Consider the following 18,094-nt stretch of genomic DNA (forward strand, 5'->3'; position numbering starts at 1 on the left):
TGATTTTATATACTTTATAAACTTCTGGCACTTTATTCAAAACAAAATTTTGCTTAAATAGCTATTACCATGAAAGTCAACTTACTGACTGGCTTCCTGAAGCATTATGCTGATTTTTGCAGTTTTGGCGTTTCTTTAATATGAATGGTAGTAATCTTAGTAATCTAAGATTCTGTGTCTGGTTTCTGTGTGTGTGTGTGCACGCATGTGTGGGTTGTAATATTTTCATTCATTTTCTTCTGCAATGAGTTTTTCTTCAAAATTGAAGGGGAAGAAGGGGATTTGAGAGGCGGTTGGTTGGTCCGTTTAGGTAGGATATAGAGTATTATAGGTATGTCCCTGCATCCAGTGACAGAATGAAATGGTTGAGGGTTTCAGCAGTGTTCTTGGTTAGCGTCTCATGCCTGAACGAAAACCAGAGTGGATGGTGGTTTTACTTTTGCTGTTCACCTGTAGTAAGTTTTAGGGCATCACACACCCCTAGCTGAGGCAGTCTGAACACGTGAAGTCAGTACAGAGTAGTCTGGTTTTACATCTGTTTAACATAAACACAAATGACTATTTCAGGTGCATACTAAGGGGAAGTCAAGGTTAGATAATTCGTTTTTTGGAAGGGGGCTTTATTTCACTGGACAATAGATGGTTATACCTTTTCTCTACCATTCAGCTCAATAATCCGGGCTCAAGAGCCTTTTGTCACTGCAGTCAAGGCACTTTTAGTCAACACATAGTTGTCAACACACTTTTAAGAGACTGTTTATGCAATCTGATTTAGACATCTAATTAGGGTTTAATGAATTGTGCCATAGAAATGCCTATGTTTCTCCTTCAATTATACAGGTAACCTCAGATGACTAGTTCAGATACAGGTTTCCAGCGTAGACTTCTTGCATTTGGTAGAACCACATCCCCCCATTCCCACTTCTATTTTTCTTTCTTTTTTTTTTTTTTTTTCTAAATAAATTACTGCTTATGAAATGAGCCAGGCTTATTGTTGATAGAGCTTTACCTCTTTACACACTGAGCATATTAGATTACATTCTACATAGTCAAACACACTCTGTTTAGATTGCATAAATTCTGTTATGGAAGTCTCTCTGCTCATGGAAAGAATAATTAATTCCATTTCAGACTGCAATTTTTTATTAGTATTTCTCATTAGGTGAAGGCAAGCAACTACTTCATAGGATATGGTGTTCTGGTGATGTGGCATCTATCCTATGGCATCCAGTCTAGGAAATACTCATTCTACGTGGGCTTACAAGCATACACAAAACTTCAGGCTCACCATCTAAGTACTGAAATGGGTTTGGTAAAGGTGAATTGTTTAGTCCTGTGTCACAAACACCTGAGTCATCACTTCTCCCATCCTTTTAAGGTGATCTCATAATCTGAACAACATTTGCTCTCTTTTTCTATTAAAAATCTAAAATGCAGCGCTCGTTTTTTTGTAGGAAAATTTCACTTATTTTTTCCAGCAATCATTTTTGTTAGACTCATGCTGTATTCTTTACTTATCTTTCAAATGATGAGTTTGACTGCCTTGTTTCGTAGAAGTATGATGTCTTCTAGACTGAGTTTTATAAAAATGTTTCTAATATGTAACAGTTTCGCTGAATTTCTCAGTTCTATTTGTCCGCACCATTTCTTTGGATACATCAAAATGATGCAGTATCCTGGTAGTTTCTTAGTTCTCATCTGTTATGTTCTCACCTGTTATAAACCACAATATACTTTCACAAAAAATGCAGTAAGCATCTGTAGCGTGTGATGGAAATTTCTTTTTTTTTAAGTTTGTTCAGAAAGCACAGAGATTCCGTCCTTCGCTTTATGTCTTGGCAACTTGTCATTCTTTCACATATATTGAATATATATGATATATGTGCTTTTGTTGTTGGCTGCTTCAGGATTTGTGTAGTTCAGATTCATTGCATTTCTCGTGGTCTTGAAATTGCTTTCCTTCATTTCAGATATAGAAAAGCCTGTAAGACATGTGCTATTTGTTTTTGCGATTTGCTTTTATCTGTTTATACATGCACGTACACAAGTGTATGTTTACATAGATGGATATCATGTGCAATCCTAGGACAGGTAATAAACTGTGGGGTGGTTCATCACGCACTTTTCTCAAATGAACTGTACTAGTCTTTTTCCTTCTGTCATTCCAAATCTTTGCTGTTAACACTAACGATGATTTCCCAAGGTATTATTTTTTGTTTTCTCCTTTTTTTCTCTTGCATGTCAGTTCTTTTCACAAACACACGGTGGCTTGTGGGCCAGAAGAGAGAATGTTTGATCCAAAATTAGTGACAGATTCAGTATCTAGCCACTTACTGAAGCCAACAGCAGGGCCTTTATGTCACAGGTTAAGAGGAGATTCTAGCTGCCTAGTAAGTAGATCACACACTTGATTTAAGCACTGAGAATTTAGGATGCAATAGATTTTCAAACTACAGTATTCATATTCATACAAAATAATTCTAAAGTTATTTTGGTATTTTTAGGATGTAAAAGTTCTCATACTCCTTCAGAGGTACATAATTACATAATTAGCTTTATAGAAAGGAAAAAAATCTCTGTGATGCATTTTAATACATTTTTGAATATTTTTAAGCTAGCTTTTCTTTTATATAATTCACATTTCCTACAGACATGATGATGTGATGTTGTATAAAGGTTTTAATCTATTTTTGTTTGGGAGAATCTGCATAAATCACGTATAGTTTCACTGTTTGTGAATAATGTAGCAACTCCAAACTCATGCCAATGAAACCATCATACTATCATATCACGTACTGTATATAACATACATACACACTTATAATAAGGTAGAGGATAATACTGAAAATCTCTTCCCTCCAGGCTTGAAAAATGACCAAAAAGTGGAGGTCACTTTTCATGTCTTGGGGAAAATAGATCAAGATATTAAAACTCCAATCAATACCTATAACCTTAAAATGTATTTTAATGTGCTGCAGCTTCAGTTACCCTCAGCTGAAGCTTCTCTATTTTAGCTTACAGGGTCTTGTGACCTCAGCCCATAGCAGAGTTTCAACAGTAATAGCGACAGCCATCTTGGATAAATGTAAGTGAAATTTTTCCTCATTTCTATAGTTTCTGTCCCTCACATTCACTTTTGGAGTTTTGTTTTAGACTCAGGATGTAGACAGTATTCCTGACAACACTTCGGCTGTGAGCCAAGTAGCATGATTGACACAAAGGATTAGTAAAGCATCTAAGTGGGACTTCTTGCCTTTTAAATGTCACGATATCAGAGTCATCCTGTGCTTTTGAAATGCCAGTGTGATGGCCGTGCAAACTTTCTTTTACCTGCAGCTAGCTCGATGGTAGTTTTCACTATCAACCGTGATTAATCGGCAAAGAGAGAAATAGTACAAAAAGACTTTGGCCATATAATCTTGTTTTAGCTAACGCTAAGGATGAAATCTAGGAGAATTCAGATAACACTTTTCTAAGAAAAAGTTTGCCGCCTTCAATTGGCTTTACTATTTCGATTCTGCTTCAGGTCAGATTGTGGTAATCCGTTCCCAAATTTAGCTCTGCATTCACTATTTTATAAATCTGGGGCTGGGGCTGGAGCTGGAAAAGTGTACACTTCATATGCACTGCCTGGTAACAACTTCCCAAAGGGTGAGGTAAGGAATGAAGGGCATCTGTCCACCGTTGGTTTCTGAGGAATACCAAATACAGCAGATGCTAATAAAGTCAATGTTTTTTTCAACAACTGTCATGTTGTAATGGTGGCTACTCTGTGGTCATAATATAAATAGAAGAAAATAGAAATAGGGGTTTTAAGTCAGAAAATCCTGTCCTGTATGCTGAAAGCCTTAAGAAGCTGGCAGGTAGTAGTAAAGTACAAAAGATACCTGGACCTATGTCTTGTTCAATATTTAGTCCTGAACTGACCTTTGTCTGAATTCACCATTTGTGAACAATGTGGCATCCTTGGCCTGTTAAATCACCATGCCAACCCTCATACTGTATTTGCTCATATACATAAATATGTATGTAACATACAGACATACCTAAAATGCCAAGTTTTTATTTCCATATACAGGCCATAGTTGCATTGTAGCCCGGTAGCTACAACAGCACCTTTTTAATAACCTCAGCTCGCTAAAGACATGGTTGGTGAAGTGCAGCCTGTTCTCTTCATGTGGTTTCATAGGATCTATCTGTGGTGGACTGTATGAAATGAAAGGCAGGACATACACAGTAGTTAAGGCTGGCAGAAGTGAAGCTGCCTCCATCCGTCTCACAAACGTGTCATTCAAAGATAGATAAGGGGCAGTCTTGGTGTTTTATCTGCAAACCTATAGTCAGCTTAAACAAACATTACAATTCAGATTTTCTTGCAACTGTATGGTTATATTAATATCTCCATAATGGATGTGAGACTAAATCATATACATCAGGATCTGGAAGCTGTGAGAGTAGAAAAATGTGTATTGAAACCAGTTTTGAATTATCTTGAATTTCTGTGTGTCTCAAACTTTGATATGCAATGTAGGTGGGAAGTAGGCATCGTTATCAGCTACGCACAGAAATCAAGTAGTAAAATAACCTGCGTGTCCAGAGTCTATTCTTTTTGACTAAAACTATATGAATGAAAAAAAGGTGTAGGAAATGTTAGCTTGGCTACTAGTTACTAAGCAATGTACTGAATCATGAAGAATAATTTCTCTGAGGAAACAGGTTTAGTTGAAAACCCATGGAGACCCTGAGGACCAATGTCCTCAAGGATAAAGTAATTTTATAATAATTACCATAAATATTCATTTAATTTCAAAAGAAGAGAAGGTGTGAAGAAGAGAAGACTGAGTTAATGAAAGACCGTTGAAACCACTGTCAATAGGAAGTATGCTTAGATTTGGAATGTGTGGGAGATCAATTTGTGAGGGATTTCATGAAATCAGTGCTATAATGATAGCAGTTTCAAACCCAGCTGTATCTATATGCTTCTCAAATACCAGTTATTTTGTTGGAGCCATGTGTGCCCACTTAAATGCATTGCCACTACAAGCTCAGTCCTGTATTGGTTATCTTTTTGACACTGTAGCTTATGTGACAACTCTGTCCCATTAAGTGTTGTGATCCATACATACAAGAATGATCCCTTGCTTTGATAACTGTCTCAGTCTTGTAACAACATCAAGATTGTTGAATTAATAGAATGATAATGAGATTCCATACATCTTGTTAAAACAATATTCCCTTGATAGTGGATAGTTAAAGTGTATTTCCTGTTTTTATTATTTATGTAGCTCTTCCAGTTATCTTTGAGCAGGGGAGACAGACAATAATTAAAAGGATGTGTTTATATATATAAAACTTTGGATTTTCTACTTGAGTATTAGCATGTTTAACCTTTGGTGTGTATATAAATAACATGTAAAATGTGCATATATAATTACGTATATATGCCTAAGTGCAATTCTGGGGCTTATATATATATAATTATTAACATTCCAGTATGTTACACAAGGACTGAAATACAGTAGAAAGAAACTCGTGAAAATATGTTCTAGAAAGTGTAGTAGAGCATGTTCAAAGGTTGTACAATGTGAGAAACTTGGTATAAAATGGTTTAAGATATTCAAAAGCCAGATGCTCACAGATCCTGCTAATCCATTTGGCCAAATAGATGTAACATTACATACTTTATATGTGATACAAACTTCTAGGAATTTCAGGGGGGCATTATGTCACACTATCATGTTTCCAAAAATCTAGCTTAGTGCAAGAGGCATTTGTACTCCCTAGTAAGAAGTATAAACTATGAGGATTTTGTACAGATACTGAGGTAAGGAAGGTACGGGTGGTGTTGCAATCATAAATACCTAGTTATATTATTCTTGTGGTTCTTCTATATTGTCTTTACATCCTCAATGTATAAAAGGCAGAGGAATATTAGACACTAAAGAACTAAAGTCCATCCCCAAAGTTTATATTACTGCAAATGTAAATTTTATTCAGGCTGAAATCTTCCTTTTAATGTTCCATGCGCAGTGAAGTCTAGATGGCTGGAGTGAGTTGGGGTTCTGGAGATGTTTTTTTCAAAGCTCTGTACACCCAGAGCTCCCACCAGGGTCATTTCCAAAACACACGCATCATGCCATCACCTACAAAGTAATCATTCATTTCTCAGTACCTTTACATCTTAAATTGGAGATGTACTTTGGTTTCATTCAAAACTCATTCATTTAAGAAATGGCTTCAGGATGTCTTACATTTATCAAAACTTCGCAGAAGTGTGGCTTCAGCCACCTAAATGAGTTTGCCGTTCAGAAACTCCCAATAATGACTGGGTCATCACTGCTGACTAGAAACAGATAGAAAGACAGATAGATGCATATATACACCCTCTTAGGCCTAAATCTTTGCTCCTTCCCCAAGAAAAAAGTCAGCTTACAGCTCTTCAGCAACTCTATAAACAGGAAGATACCAACAGCGTGTCCTCTTCTCTATTGCCTGAGTGTCCTACCTGTGTGCTCCTTCCATGTGCAAATCCTGCTCTAATTTCCTCATGTTTGTTACCACTGTTAGATATTTGTATAGTGTTCATAAAGTTTTAGAGAAAATAAAGATACTCACCACTAACAACTTAGTAATAATCCTTAACAGCTCTTTTTAAATGAGTCAACCATTCAGATCTCTCCTTTTCTTCTCTTTAAATCTTTTTTTTCTAGCCCTTGTTTTGATTTGTAACTGAGTCTGAATGCCCATAATTTAGAAAACTTTTCAAATGAAATAAGCTCAGCTTTCTGTAACAGTTTGGTAGAATGATATTTTTGGCCTCTTTAGGGTTTGCCGCAGTTGGGAATAGGAACTATCCCTCTAGAAAATACATAAAATGAAGCGAAAAATGTGAAGTATTTCAGCAGTTGCAATACAATTGATCCAGCATTGAATATTTCATTAGCGCTTCATTAAGTATTCCATTTACAACATTTTTAATTATGGCTTTTCAGTACTAAAATGCTCTGAAATTTGTTACATGAATTTTGTATCAAAGGAAGATTTTGAGGAAGCTGAAACATTCCTACATTTTCAAAACAACATCCTTAATATTAGTTTGTCAAAGTCAGATTCACCTCAAAGCAAAACTTTTGTTTTGAAATTTCCTTCGCTGACATTTTTATAAATACGTACTGAAAATTTTTTATTTTATAGGAAAAAAAATCTGGATTGCTGCTAAGCACTATTACTAACCCTTCAGAACTGCTTGTGAATCAAAAAAGTTCCTTTTCACACTGTTGATTATTGCTCAGTTTATGTTTTTCAGAAATGAATTGTTTTTCTGCATATGTGGGCAAGAGGGAAACATTGCTGTAGCATCTGCAAACTTTAACTATATTTTTAGTCTTAGTTTATGAAACTGTAGTTTTGAACTTGCTTGCCCTTCCAGGTGGAAAAAAAAAATTCAGTTTCTAGTTTTAATTTAAAGGGAAGTCTCAGTGTCTTCTTACAGATCTTGAAGAGCTGTGGAAGCTCTGGTAAAACATAGAGGGTGGTCCATGATCTTTTTCTTAGCAGTATCGCAAATACTGTGTATACGTGAACTGTAATGCTGTCGTTTGTCAAAAGGATAATATTCTAGGTCATACAGTATTTAAATTAATACTTCCAGACTTTGGTAAGCCTGGGTCTCGCAATGACCTCCATTCCCTAGGTCAGTTCTAGGGGCAGCTGTTGTTACTGTCTAAACTTGGGGGCAAAGCTGATGCTGAGTTCAGATCAATACTGATTTCGGAGTTGTGTCAGGTATTTCGGTAAAAACGTGCATTTTCTTATGTTTATAAGGTATAGTTAAGCATAAAAATAGCTGATGAAGCTGTAATTAATATAGCATGTGGTAGTGAAAAGCGTATGTTTTTACTGTTCCATTACAAAATACTAATTTTGTCAGTAAATGGCATTTTTTCATCATTAATTATATCTTTGCAAAACATTAACAGATTTTTATACTTTTAAGTACATGTCTACAAATAATAATTGGCTTTAATTGATGCAAAGGAGGCTTGTGTTAACTGTCCAATAACTTTTGGAAAATAAGCAAAGTAAAAATGTGTTGGAATAAGCTGCTGGGGTTGGTCATGTGGAATTTCCCTTGCTTAAAATTTGTGAAAACATTTTGGACAAATGTCTGTCAGCAGCAAAACAGTTTATTCTGCCTTGTAAGAGAGCGATGGGGTAGCTCACTTGCCAAGGTGTCTTCTTTTTGTTCTACAATTTGCCTAATGATTTTTAAACAAGAAATACTTTTATTGTAGCTTATTTCTTTTAATTAAATGAGTTCGAATTAGTTGCTAATCAGTGGTTACAGCAATTATGCCTATGTGTATATTTACTGAACATTGCTTTTTTTTATGAGTAATCCAAATACTATGACAAAGGAGCTACATCTATTACTCTTAGAATAGGTATCTGAATTCTATTAAGATAATCTCTGGTTATTTTCCAAAACTAAATAAAAGTGAGAGGCAAATAGAAGTTTGTACAGAAAATAAATTTTTAACAGAAGTCTGTGGCTCAAATCTTGCAGAATGTTCTGTGCTTATTTCAGATTTACACTGTGATGTCAGTAATACTGAATTCTCATAGAATCAAAGCTTTGTGACTAATCGATTTTGTTTCTAGAGAGCCAAATAAAAACAAATATGTATTTTTAATTTGCAGTGGAACAGTTCTCGGAGAGCTTCGGGAAGTACTGCTTTGTTAAATGCTAGGCACGTTTATGAAAAGACATTTTGAACAGCAGATTTTAAAAAATAAGGACTTGAAAGCTTGTAACTTTCAAAACGAATGGAGAACAGGGTTCCAGCCCATTCTGCATCTTAGGGCCCTGGTTGCTCTGTGCGGTACAGGGAGTAAGGGGGTCAAATTCCTCCCGTCAGCCTGGGAGAGAGAGAAGAGCCAGCTGTCTGGCTTCTCCGAGGGAGCCATCGGCACTCGCTAGCCCCATGCACAGGGTGCCAGTGGTGATCCGAAGTGGAATAGTTGGAAGAAAGGACTGAGTTTCTGGAATCTGATGGTTAACCTGCACTCCTGAAAAGTGACATTCCTGAATGCAGGTACTCGCTGTAGTTTCAGCCCCTTTACAAGTTCTCCTCATTTGCTGGGGGAAGGGGACATGGGACATGACCCTGGCCATCACAGCCTTTAAGTGAAATGTGTTAAAACCCACTTTTGTGTCCTTTTGAAGGAGTCAACATTTTCGGTTTAAGAAGTGTCAAAGTATTTTCTTTTTTCCTGCTTGTCAGAACTGCTTTTTAAGCAATATGCATTTTGTGTCGTTTGCATTAATTTAAACTGAGGATGTTGTTTTATATGGTACTTGACTTGAAGTGGGCTGCTTCTGTTTCTGACTGAAAGGAGTTTTGAGTCCCAAACCTTTTTTGTCTCTTGGTAGGCCTCTTAAAGTTCTTCATTCCCCTACAAATGTTGTATCATAAGAACTTAAAAAATATATAAATTCTGTTTGGTAGCCCTGAGAATGCAATATGTGGTTTTTTCTCACAAGCAGCCTCCAATATCTAGTAAGTCACAGTTCTGATCATCTTTTGAGAAAATAAATGATACTTTTATTTTGTAAATGTGTAGTGACTTCCTTAACAAAAATACATTATTCAAGAAATATCAACAGTATTTTTAAGTTAATGAAGATATATGCAAACAGCGTAATAATCAAACTATTATCTGCATACAAAACTGAAGAAAATACGTTTCTAGGTGCTGCACCATTTTTGTGACTTCTCTTGAGAATGAGTTAGTTAAAATGAAGGTGATCTGCCAGCTTTATTTAAAGATCCATGCTTAAAAATGACTAATTTTATAGCATGTATTTTCTGTTTATGTGCCTGTCAGTTTTAAACAGCCTTTTATATGCAAATGCATGATGACAGTTCTATATTCTGTGTAATTTCTTCACTAGAGTTTTTCATGCTATTGGAATAATCCCTTAACAGATATTTATAGAGTTTTTACTGTTATTTTGTCAAATCAGACATTGTTATTAAAATGATAAAAGAAAGTAATTTTAATACTTTTTACATTGGAAGTTCTAAACTTTTTTTTAAATTATGTATGTTTCCTAGCTCTATTTAAATAAACCTTTTGCAGAAATTGGGTCTTTTTAGTTCCATTTTTTGTGATAAGAAAAATCTCTTCTTGGAACTTTTTCTAAACAAGTGTATCACTACAGATCCATCCTTATCGCTCCTTCAGTCATTTCATTGTATGTACCTATACCAAGTTGTGTGTTCCGGTAAGTTAATTCGTGACTATCATATGCTCTACCAATACTAAATTTGGCTCCCCTTGGAAATGGATTGTTTTGCCATAATTATAAACAAAGTCAGGTCTGTTGTCTGTAATATTAGTAGTTTGGAAAAGTTGTTGCCTTACCATGCGCGATGCGCTCACACAGTGATAGGTTGTGAAGATTTCAGCTATATTGTCTATTACGGTAGATGCCTAAGCAGTGGCTGAAGAGAGCACTCTGTGATTTCTAAACTGGAATTTACTTCATCTCTAGGTGACACTTCATATTTTGATACTAAATCTAGGCATTGCTTTAGACTAAAAATGGAGCCTGAGAAAACAGAATACAGTATTTCCATAGACTTGAACAAAAAAAGTCATTGGCAGGTGACATAGAAAGACAGTGAAAAGACAGAGACACTCACCTGTGTCTAATGAAGGAGGTGACATTTCGGTAAATGGAAGGTATTTAAATATGTGCTGTGGATTGGCAGTCTCCCAAGGCTGCTGATGGAAGTGTGTTTGGGGAAAAGAGCAGTGCATTGAAGAAACCGTTGCTTTGAGCTGTACCACGAGAACAGGAGCAGACACTGGGAGTCACCAGGCTAGCAGAAACTTTCAAAGGGTAACAGATGCTGAAGCCATGGATGACTTTCAAGTCTCTTCTTGACAGATATGAAACTATATTTATGCCGACTTATTTGCAAGATTTCTCTATTATTTTCAGGGTGCCTCTGTGTTAATGGAATTACCGGTGTGAATCTTCAGTTGTCTGAGAGCAATACATGGTACACAGGACAGTTTTTCTTCCACTGCCACCCAGGGACCCTGTGGCCTTTCAAATAAACTACCAAAAAGTCCAGATTCCTCTTGCCTAAGCTAAGGCATTTAACTCTAGGTTAAATGTTAGAAGCAGAGTCAATCTAACGTGTGTCTGTAGTAAAAAAGAGATACAGACATAGACAGTTCTGGTTTTACATGGACTAGATTAGTTCATGGAGTTGCCCATTGTCTCCTGTTGCCTACAGGAAGTGCCCAGGGCAAACAGACATATCAGTAAGATGCTTAAAATGATGTGGTACAAACCTGACCTAAGAGTCACTGAGGTTCATGATACAACACAGTAAAATTATTTTAGATAATATTCTAATGAGGCCTTGTAAGGCTCAGGTACTTAATAGATTGCTTCATAATGTGATACTTCTGTATATTCATCTAAGGTGGGAGTTAGTATGGGACAAAGAAAGGGAACTTTTGCTGTTACAAACTCCTGTGTTATAATTTATGTTTCCCATTGGATCTCATTTTGTTTCTTCAGTTCTTCTAATCTCCATAAGCATTTTCCTCTATTAGATAACACTTAAGGCATTTCCTCATTAAAGTTAACCAAAAGATAGTTACTGTTCTGTTGCTCACTTTCTACAGTATTTGAAAATTTGAAATCCTCTTGTTCATATGACACATCACAAGAACATGAAGTGCTACAGTGGTTTCTAGTTGACTAGAACATTAAAACAAAGCTAAAGTTAGGTGCACGTGCAGTTGTAAATGCCTGTGTAAAGCAGGAGTTCTTGCAAGAAAGTGAGTAGCAACCTAATACTTGGTGTGTATACAGACATTAGATCTGAGGTTCTTGCAAATTTTGATCATTTTCAGCCTGAGGATTTAATACTGGAGTAGCTTCAGGATACTTTTATGCCTTCCTGACCATGCTTAGAGGAGTCCGCATGAGGCCTTGCAACGAAACTTTGAGTGTACTCCCTCCCTTAGTGGGAGTCAGTATTTTAAAACATATGTTGCAGGGTTGAGCAAATAGTTAGGATATTGTGGCTTTAACGTTATTAAATGTATTGGTAGAATCTGGACTGTTCTGTGGCTGCTGTTTATCAAATAAAAACTAAGCGTTATCTTAGTTTTCCATTTGGCTGTCCTTGTAGGTCATGTTCGTATGGGGATATACTTCCCATATTTTCTTCAAACCTTTTGAGAGCATTTTTGTAAAATACATCCATGTAATTCAAACCAAACAACAAAAACAACAACCTACATCATATGTTGTGCATTGGCTCATTTATTTTCCTTTTGAAAAATCCTGCACATGCTTTTTCACTGGGACTGTTTCTTACAAAAGAAGTGTGAAGCTCATGTATTAATTCACTAAAGATCCATTAATTGATTTGCCACATGTCTGATAAACACCCTTTCCTTTACACAACCCAAAGACACATAAACAACGAAAGTACTAACAAATTGCTCTAAACTCCACAGCACTGTTTTTAAAAATTTTACTAATGAAAGGGTATTTTGAAATTGCTATAGAAAGTTCAGATTTACATGAAAAGGTACATAGAAGTTGCCTGACCTGGCCTGACAAGTGTTTTATTGGCCTAGTTCTGGCCTCCCTTGACAGTGTTGGTCACTGTTTTCTTGCACTGTTTTAATCTGTCTCCAAAGCTGGTTGGGGAATACTAATGGGAATGGTCAGAAATGAGTCGGTGACTGCATCTTCTGCTTATTCTCTTTACAGCCAGCTTTCCCCCATTCACTATCTCACAGTACACAAGACTGATTTTCTTGTAGTGAAGAACTAGAAAGCAGCTTCCTTCATCTGCTCCTCAGGCTCCAAGAAGCAGGTGGTTGGGCTGCAGACCTGCATTTTGTGATAGGTGGTGTGGCCCCCTTTTATCACAAACTGATCAAAATAGCCTGGAAGTAGACAGATAAGAGATTTGATTCAACCACCAGACGGGAACATAGGTGAATTGAACTAAACTCAATACACCTCTTTGAAAGCCTGAGAAGTGTCCATGTCAGATGCTCTGTAGGCAAAAGAATAGTCTTTATTGCTTAAATTTGACTGGAATCCATCCATTTTATCCAAAGGTAGGAGCAACTAACACCAGTTCATACCTTTGCATTCCTGACAAGTTTACATAAAGCTATAGAATACTTGTCAGCGTTGGCAGGGTAAAGAGGGAACTTGCCTGTTAAAGGCTACTTTGGTGAAGATAAAAGAAATGCTTCTTTTATCTCTGTCTCAATAACATCCATAGGATATACTACAGATATGCTTGGATACTCTATTTTCAATCTTCTGCAACTGCAGCGTGTGCCTTTGCTATGGCTGCCAAGATTCAAAGGAGGGGAGAACAGAAATCTTGGATATGTTGTGTGGGTCCTGGGTGAGATGCAAGTGATACCCAAATCGGTGTGATCTGGGTCTCTCACCTTTCTATCTGAAACTGTCCTTAACTTGGATTCTTCCATCATGTGTGCAAGGGTTACAAGGAAGAGTTACTCTCTAACCCCCGTGCTGCCCACCGTTTCGGCCTACAGTATGTTTATGTGAGCTGGAGATAAAAATTGCAGTCTTCCCTTTGGTCCCATACAAAGTTATCTTTATTTTGCTATAGGTAACAGTGTTTTTGCTTGAAGAATGATTTAATAAATATTTTCTCAATATCAAATTGATCCCATGATGAAGCACAGAAGAAATATATCTATATCTATCTATCTATGTATACATCCTATACACAGTATACACGCTATACACACACAAATGACATTCAAATTTAGGCCAGTTTTTACATGGGCATAAACAGCAGCTGGAGAAAGCCCTGACTCCTCCAATTGTCAATGAAGCAGGTTTTGTAAGCATCATACAGGTAAAAATTGCACTGTGTCTTTTCTGTAACTTTAAGCCCAGGGAAATGGTAAAGTCTCTGCACTTCTCCAGGGAAAGCTTCATGCTGCACTGTGCAGCCTTATAATATATATAACACTTATAAAAGGGCAGCTGCAACAATAACGTTGAGCCTAACTATTTATGTCAATTTCCACTGGGATTGTACTGTTGACTTCAGTGGCCTTTTAGTACTGTGTTTACATGGATGTAAACAAGAGAAGAATTTGCCCAGAATGTATCACGCTATACACATGTGATCAGGTTGTCAATATTGAACTCCTATAGATGCAACAAAGTAGAGGTCAGAAAGGTTACTGCATCTGTCCTTGTTCCGAGGAGTGCAGGGGACTAAGACACGAGAGCGCCACAGTGCACAAAACCCCATCAGCCTACACAGGTTTGAAAGTCTGGTGCTTATACATATGTGCTTATATGGGACTCTGGCTGGGGGGTTGTCTGCCTTTGAAAATCATACTGTGTAGATGCTGATCATGCGTGTTCAAATAATCAGTCTCCGTAATTACAAAACAGATCCTGATTCACAAAATCCTAGAACAGTTTGAGTTGGGAGGAACCTTTAAGATCATCTAGTTCAAACCCCCCTGCCATGGGTAGGGGCACCTCCCACTAGACCAGGTTGATCAAAGCCCCATCCAGCCTGGCCTGGAACACTCCTGGGGATGGGGCATCCACAGCTTCTCTGGGCAACCTGTTGCAGTGTCTTGTCACCCTCATAGTGAAAAATTTCGTTCTAATAGCCAATTCCTTATCTGCCAAGTGGTCCACTCATCAAATCCACATCTCTCCAGTTTTGAGACAAGGATGCTGTGCAGGGCAGTGTCAAAAGCTTTGCACAAGTCTAGGTAGATAACATCAGTCACTCTTCTCTAATCCATCAGTGCTGTAACGCCTTCATAGAAGGCCACCAAATTTGTCAGGCATGACTTGCCCTTAGTGGAGCCATGTTGGCTCTCACAATTAGCTCCATTATCTTGCTGGGCACTGAGGTGACACTGACTGGCCTGTAGCTTCCCTGTTCTTCTTTATTCCCCCTTTTAAACGTGGGGGTTATATTTTCCCTTTTCCAGCCTGTGGGAACTTCACCAGACTGCTGTGACATCTGAAATAGGATGGATAGTGGCTTAGCCACTTCATCCGCCAGTTGGGTGCCAGTTGGACCTGTGGATGCATCTCATCAGGTCCCATGGATTTGTGCATCTTCAGGTCCCTTAGATGTTCTGGAACCTGATCTTCTCCTGCAGTGGGTAGTTCTTCATTCTCCCAGTCCCTGCCTTTGCGTTCTGTGACTTGGACGGTGTGGCTGGAGCACTTGCCACTGAAGACAGAGGTGAAAAAGTCATTTTCCCATTTTTGGCACCAGGTGAAATGCTTCATTTTGGTCACCTGAGAGTCCCTGGCTAGGTGGTGAAAAGGGAGGAACACATTCCAAGTCAAGGTTTCAAATAGCCAAGATTTAGTTGGGCTGAAGTATTTTCTGATTGTATCTATTTGCGTTTACTATTTAAAGACTTTTCTTTGGGAAAGTGGAGTTGCCTCCATTTTGTATCTACAAGAATTGTTTCACACTCTTCTGCTTTCAGCTGGAAAAAGGCAACAGAAGAGTGCCTATGCTGAGCAAGGAAAGATATTTCTCTTGGCTAGTCTTTACTTCCCCTAAAACCAGCAACTCTTAAAGGGGGTCAGACCAATTATCCACTTCATGAAGACTTAGGAATACAGATGAGAGCCTTCAGCCCGTCACACATTTTACAGGGTAATGAAAATGCAAATGCAGAAAATTTTAAGGTGGTATAATTGAGTATCTTGGGATGGGGTTTGATTTGAGGATGTGGGGAAGGAGTATTTCAGCTGGTTTGGATACATTGTGTCGGAAATTTAGAGTATCAAATTAAATTGCTTTAAAATACAGTGTGCTATTGTTGGTTCGGGGGTTTTTATAAACTAATGGAAACTGAAGTCAGCCAAGGTCAGCAGTTCTGCTGAAATTTTCTAAGGCTGTCTTGCGTGTATTGAGAACTGAAACACAGCAACAGTAAAATAATCCTATCATTTAACACAGTACACTGATTTTCTCAGAGTTATGTAAGATTAATAAAACATTTTAATTGATACCTATTTATGTATATATATGAAGAATTGTCTGTAGGTAATACAATTCTGGTTTGAAAGCATACAAGGTATCTTGTTTACTTTGACTTTTAATAATCGTTTTGGTGGCTCCGAATGGCTACATGTGGATAGGTCTCTACTTCTTCACTTCTGTGGGGTTCAGTAGCACGGCAATATTTTGCTCTGCAGCAGAAAGGATATAAAGGATTCTCTTCACCGAATGCTGTGACATGCCTACGTTGGGAGGTTCCTCATGTGATTCATGGAGAGGAAGCTCTCACACAGAACAGTTAAAAACTCAGAACAGGGCTCAGTTTATTCTGTCTGAATTGCCATCTAAAGGCGTTTCTGTCTTAACTGTATAAATAGTATATAGACACTTCTTCTAATTTAAATTGTTGCAGTCGCAAGCGATGATTTGCCTGGCTGCAGGCAGTCTGCGTACTTGCCAGCATTGTCTTGTAAGAGGGTAACGGTGCGGATGGATCTGGTTTTCTGTTAGGCAAATAGTACAATACTTAGTCTTTAAGCCATACAGTCCTTGAGCTTTCTGTAGGTTTTGGAGTTCATTACAATAATAATATTTTACAAGGACTGTAGCACGTAAGAAGCTGGACTAAAACTTGGACTATTACTGGCCATCAAATAATTTCAGCAAGCAGTAATTCCTGGGTGTCATTGACCTGTCATTGACCATTGCAAATCCATAAAGCTTTAGAAAATGTTTGTTCTCGAAACAGTTTTAAATTGGGAAATATTTTTAAATTTCTTGTTTTAATTCTTGTTCCTGTAGTATTTGAAATGCATGCATCAATGAAGAGCCCAAGTATGAACTGCTGTGTACATGAATAGATATAAACCTTTATATACCTTTGTATGGGCAGGGTTGTCAGAGGAGAAAAGGGCAGAATCTTGAACCTAACTAGCATGTTTTGACATAGGAAATACAACATAGTGGGGTGTTAGTAGTCTGAATCTTTTGCTTATCTGCTTCACAGGTTTCTGCATTTCAAGCATTTGTGTATCTGTTAATTACTGGTCTCCCATGGAAAAGGTGGGATTCCTTGGGCGAGTTGAGTTCTTTCCAGGGAATCTCACTGCCTGCAAGACTTGAAAGTGCAATTTGCCTTAAAGCAGTAGGTAACACACAGAATTCAAAATCCATTACTCTGCACCAATGAGGTTTATCCTGAAGAACCTTTATGTACACTGACCATGGCTTGAAAAATGATATCACAAAATCAGAATGTTTTTTTCATTCAGTTATAGTATTATATTCAGTGTAGCAGGAAATGGTTTTGCATGACAGTACACATGTAAATGTCAATGCATATGTCATTTACAGTGTATCTGGGTGCTCTGTGAGATTCACAATGATCATGTTGGAGAAAACTGTCTCTGTTACACTAAATAAAATGTGCTTAGTAAAAATTGCTAGCAATTTTTTTCTAGACATATAATGACATGGTAAGAATACAAAACAAAACCATCAGAAACAAACCATTTCTCAAGCAGTAATATCTACAGAACAAGTGATCTAAATTGCTGGAACAGGGAGAGTTCATCACTGCACTGCAAAAGAACTTGAAATATAACCTAAAGGCAAGTGAAATACTGATTCCAAGCTTTGAAATAACAGCAACAAATTTACCTACAGACAGAAGATGCATGAAAGCAATAAACGAATTATACAAGTCTTACACACGCAATCTGATTATTCTGACCAAAGTGTTAATTGGATCCTAACTGCCAGATCTGATATCTGTAGTCTTGTAGTGGGAACCTTTCAAAGTGATGAACTGTAATTCACTGAGCTGCTTGAAGCACTTGTAATTTACTGCATGTCATGCTATGAAGAGCCTGACCTAATGGACTTTACATTACCTGTAACGCTGGAAACCTTTCAATGAAACTAGTTGGTAAAAAGTAATAGTGAAAGTCTATTCAGAAAGAGGGAGCAAAACTACATTTTAAACACTGTTTTATATCCATATA

At 37.3% G+C, this 18,094-nt stretch overlaps 1 protein-coding gene across 11 annotated transcripts in view; it reads left to right on the plus strand.

Annotated features, from left to right (window-relative positions):
* Positions 1 to 18,094, plus strand: part of FOXP2 (forkhead box P2) — a 445,023-nt gene that overhangs the window by 351,907 nt on the left and 75,022 nt on the right. Inside the window, exon 2 of one of the 11 annotated variants that reach the window (XM_055710828.1) lies at positions 3,015 to 3,085. The exons of the other annotated variants lie outside the window; for them this stretch is intronic. The gene's annotated coding sequence lies outside the window, so the exon portion shown is untranslated. The remainder of the gene's footprint in view (positions 1 to 3,014; positions 3,086 to 18,094) is intronic. 11 annotated transcript variants of the gene reach the window in all.

Source organism: Falco cherrug, chromosome 5 (genome assembly GCF_023634085.1).
Source record: "Falco cherrug isolate bFalChe1 chromosome 5, bFalChe1.pri, whole genome shotgun sequence".
Taxonomy (NCBI): domain Eukaryota; kingdom Metazoa; phylum Chordata; class Aves; order Falconiformes; family Falconidae; genus Falco; species Falco cherrug.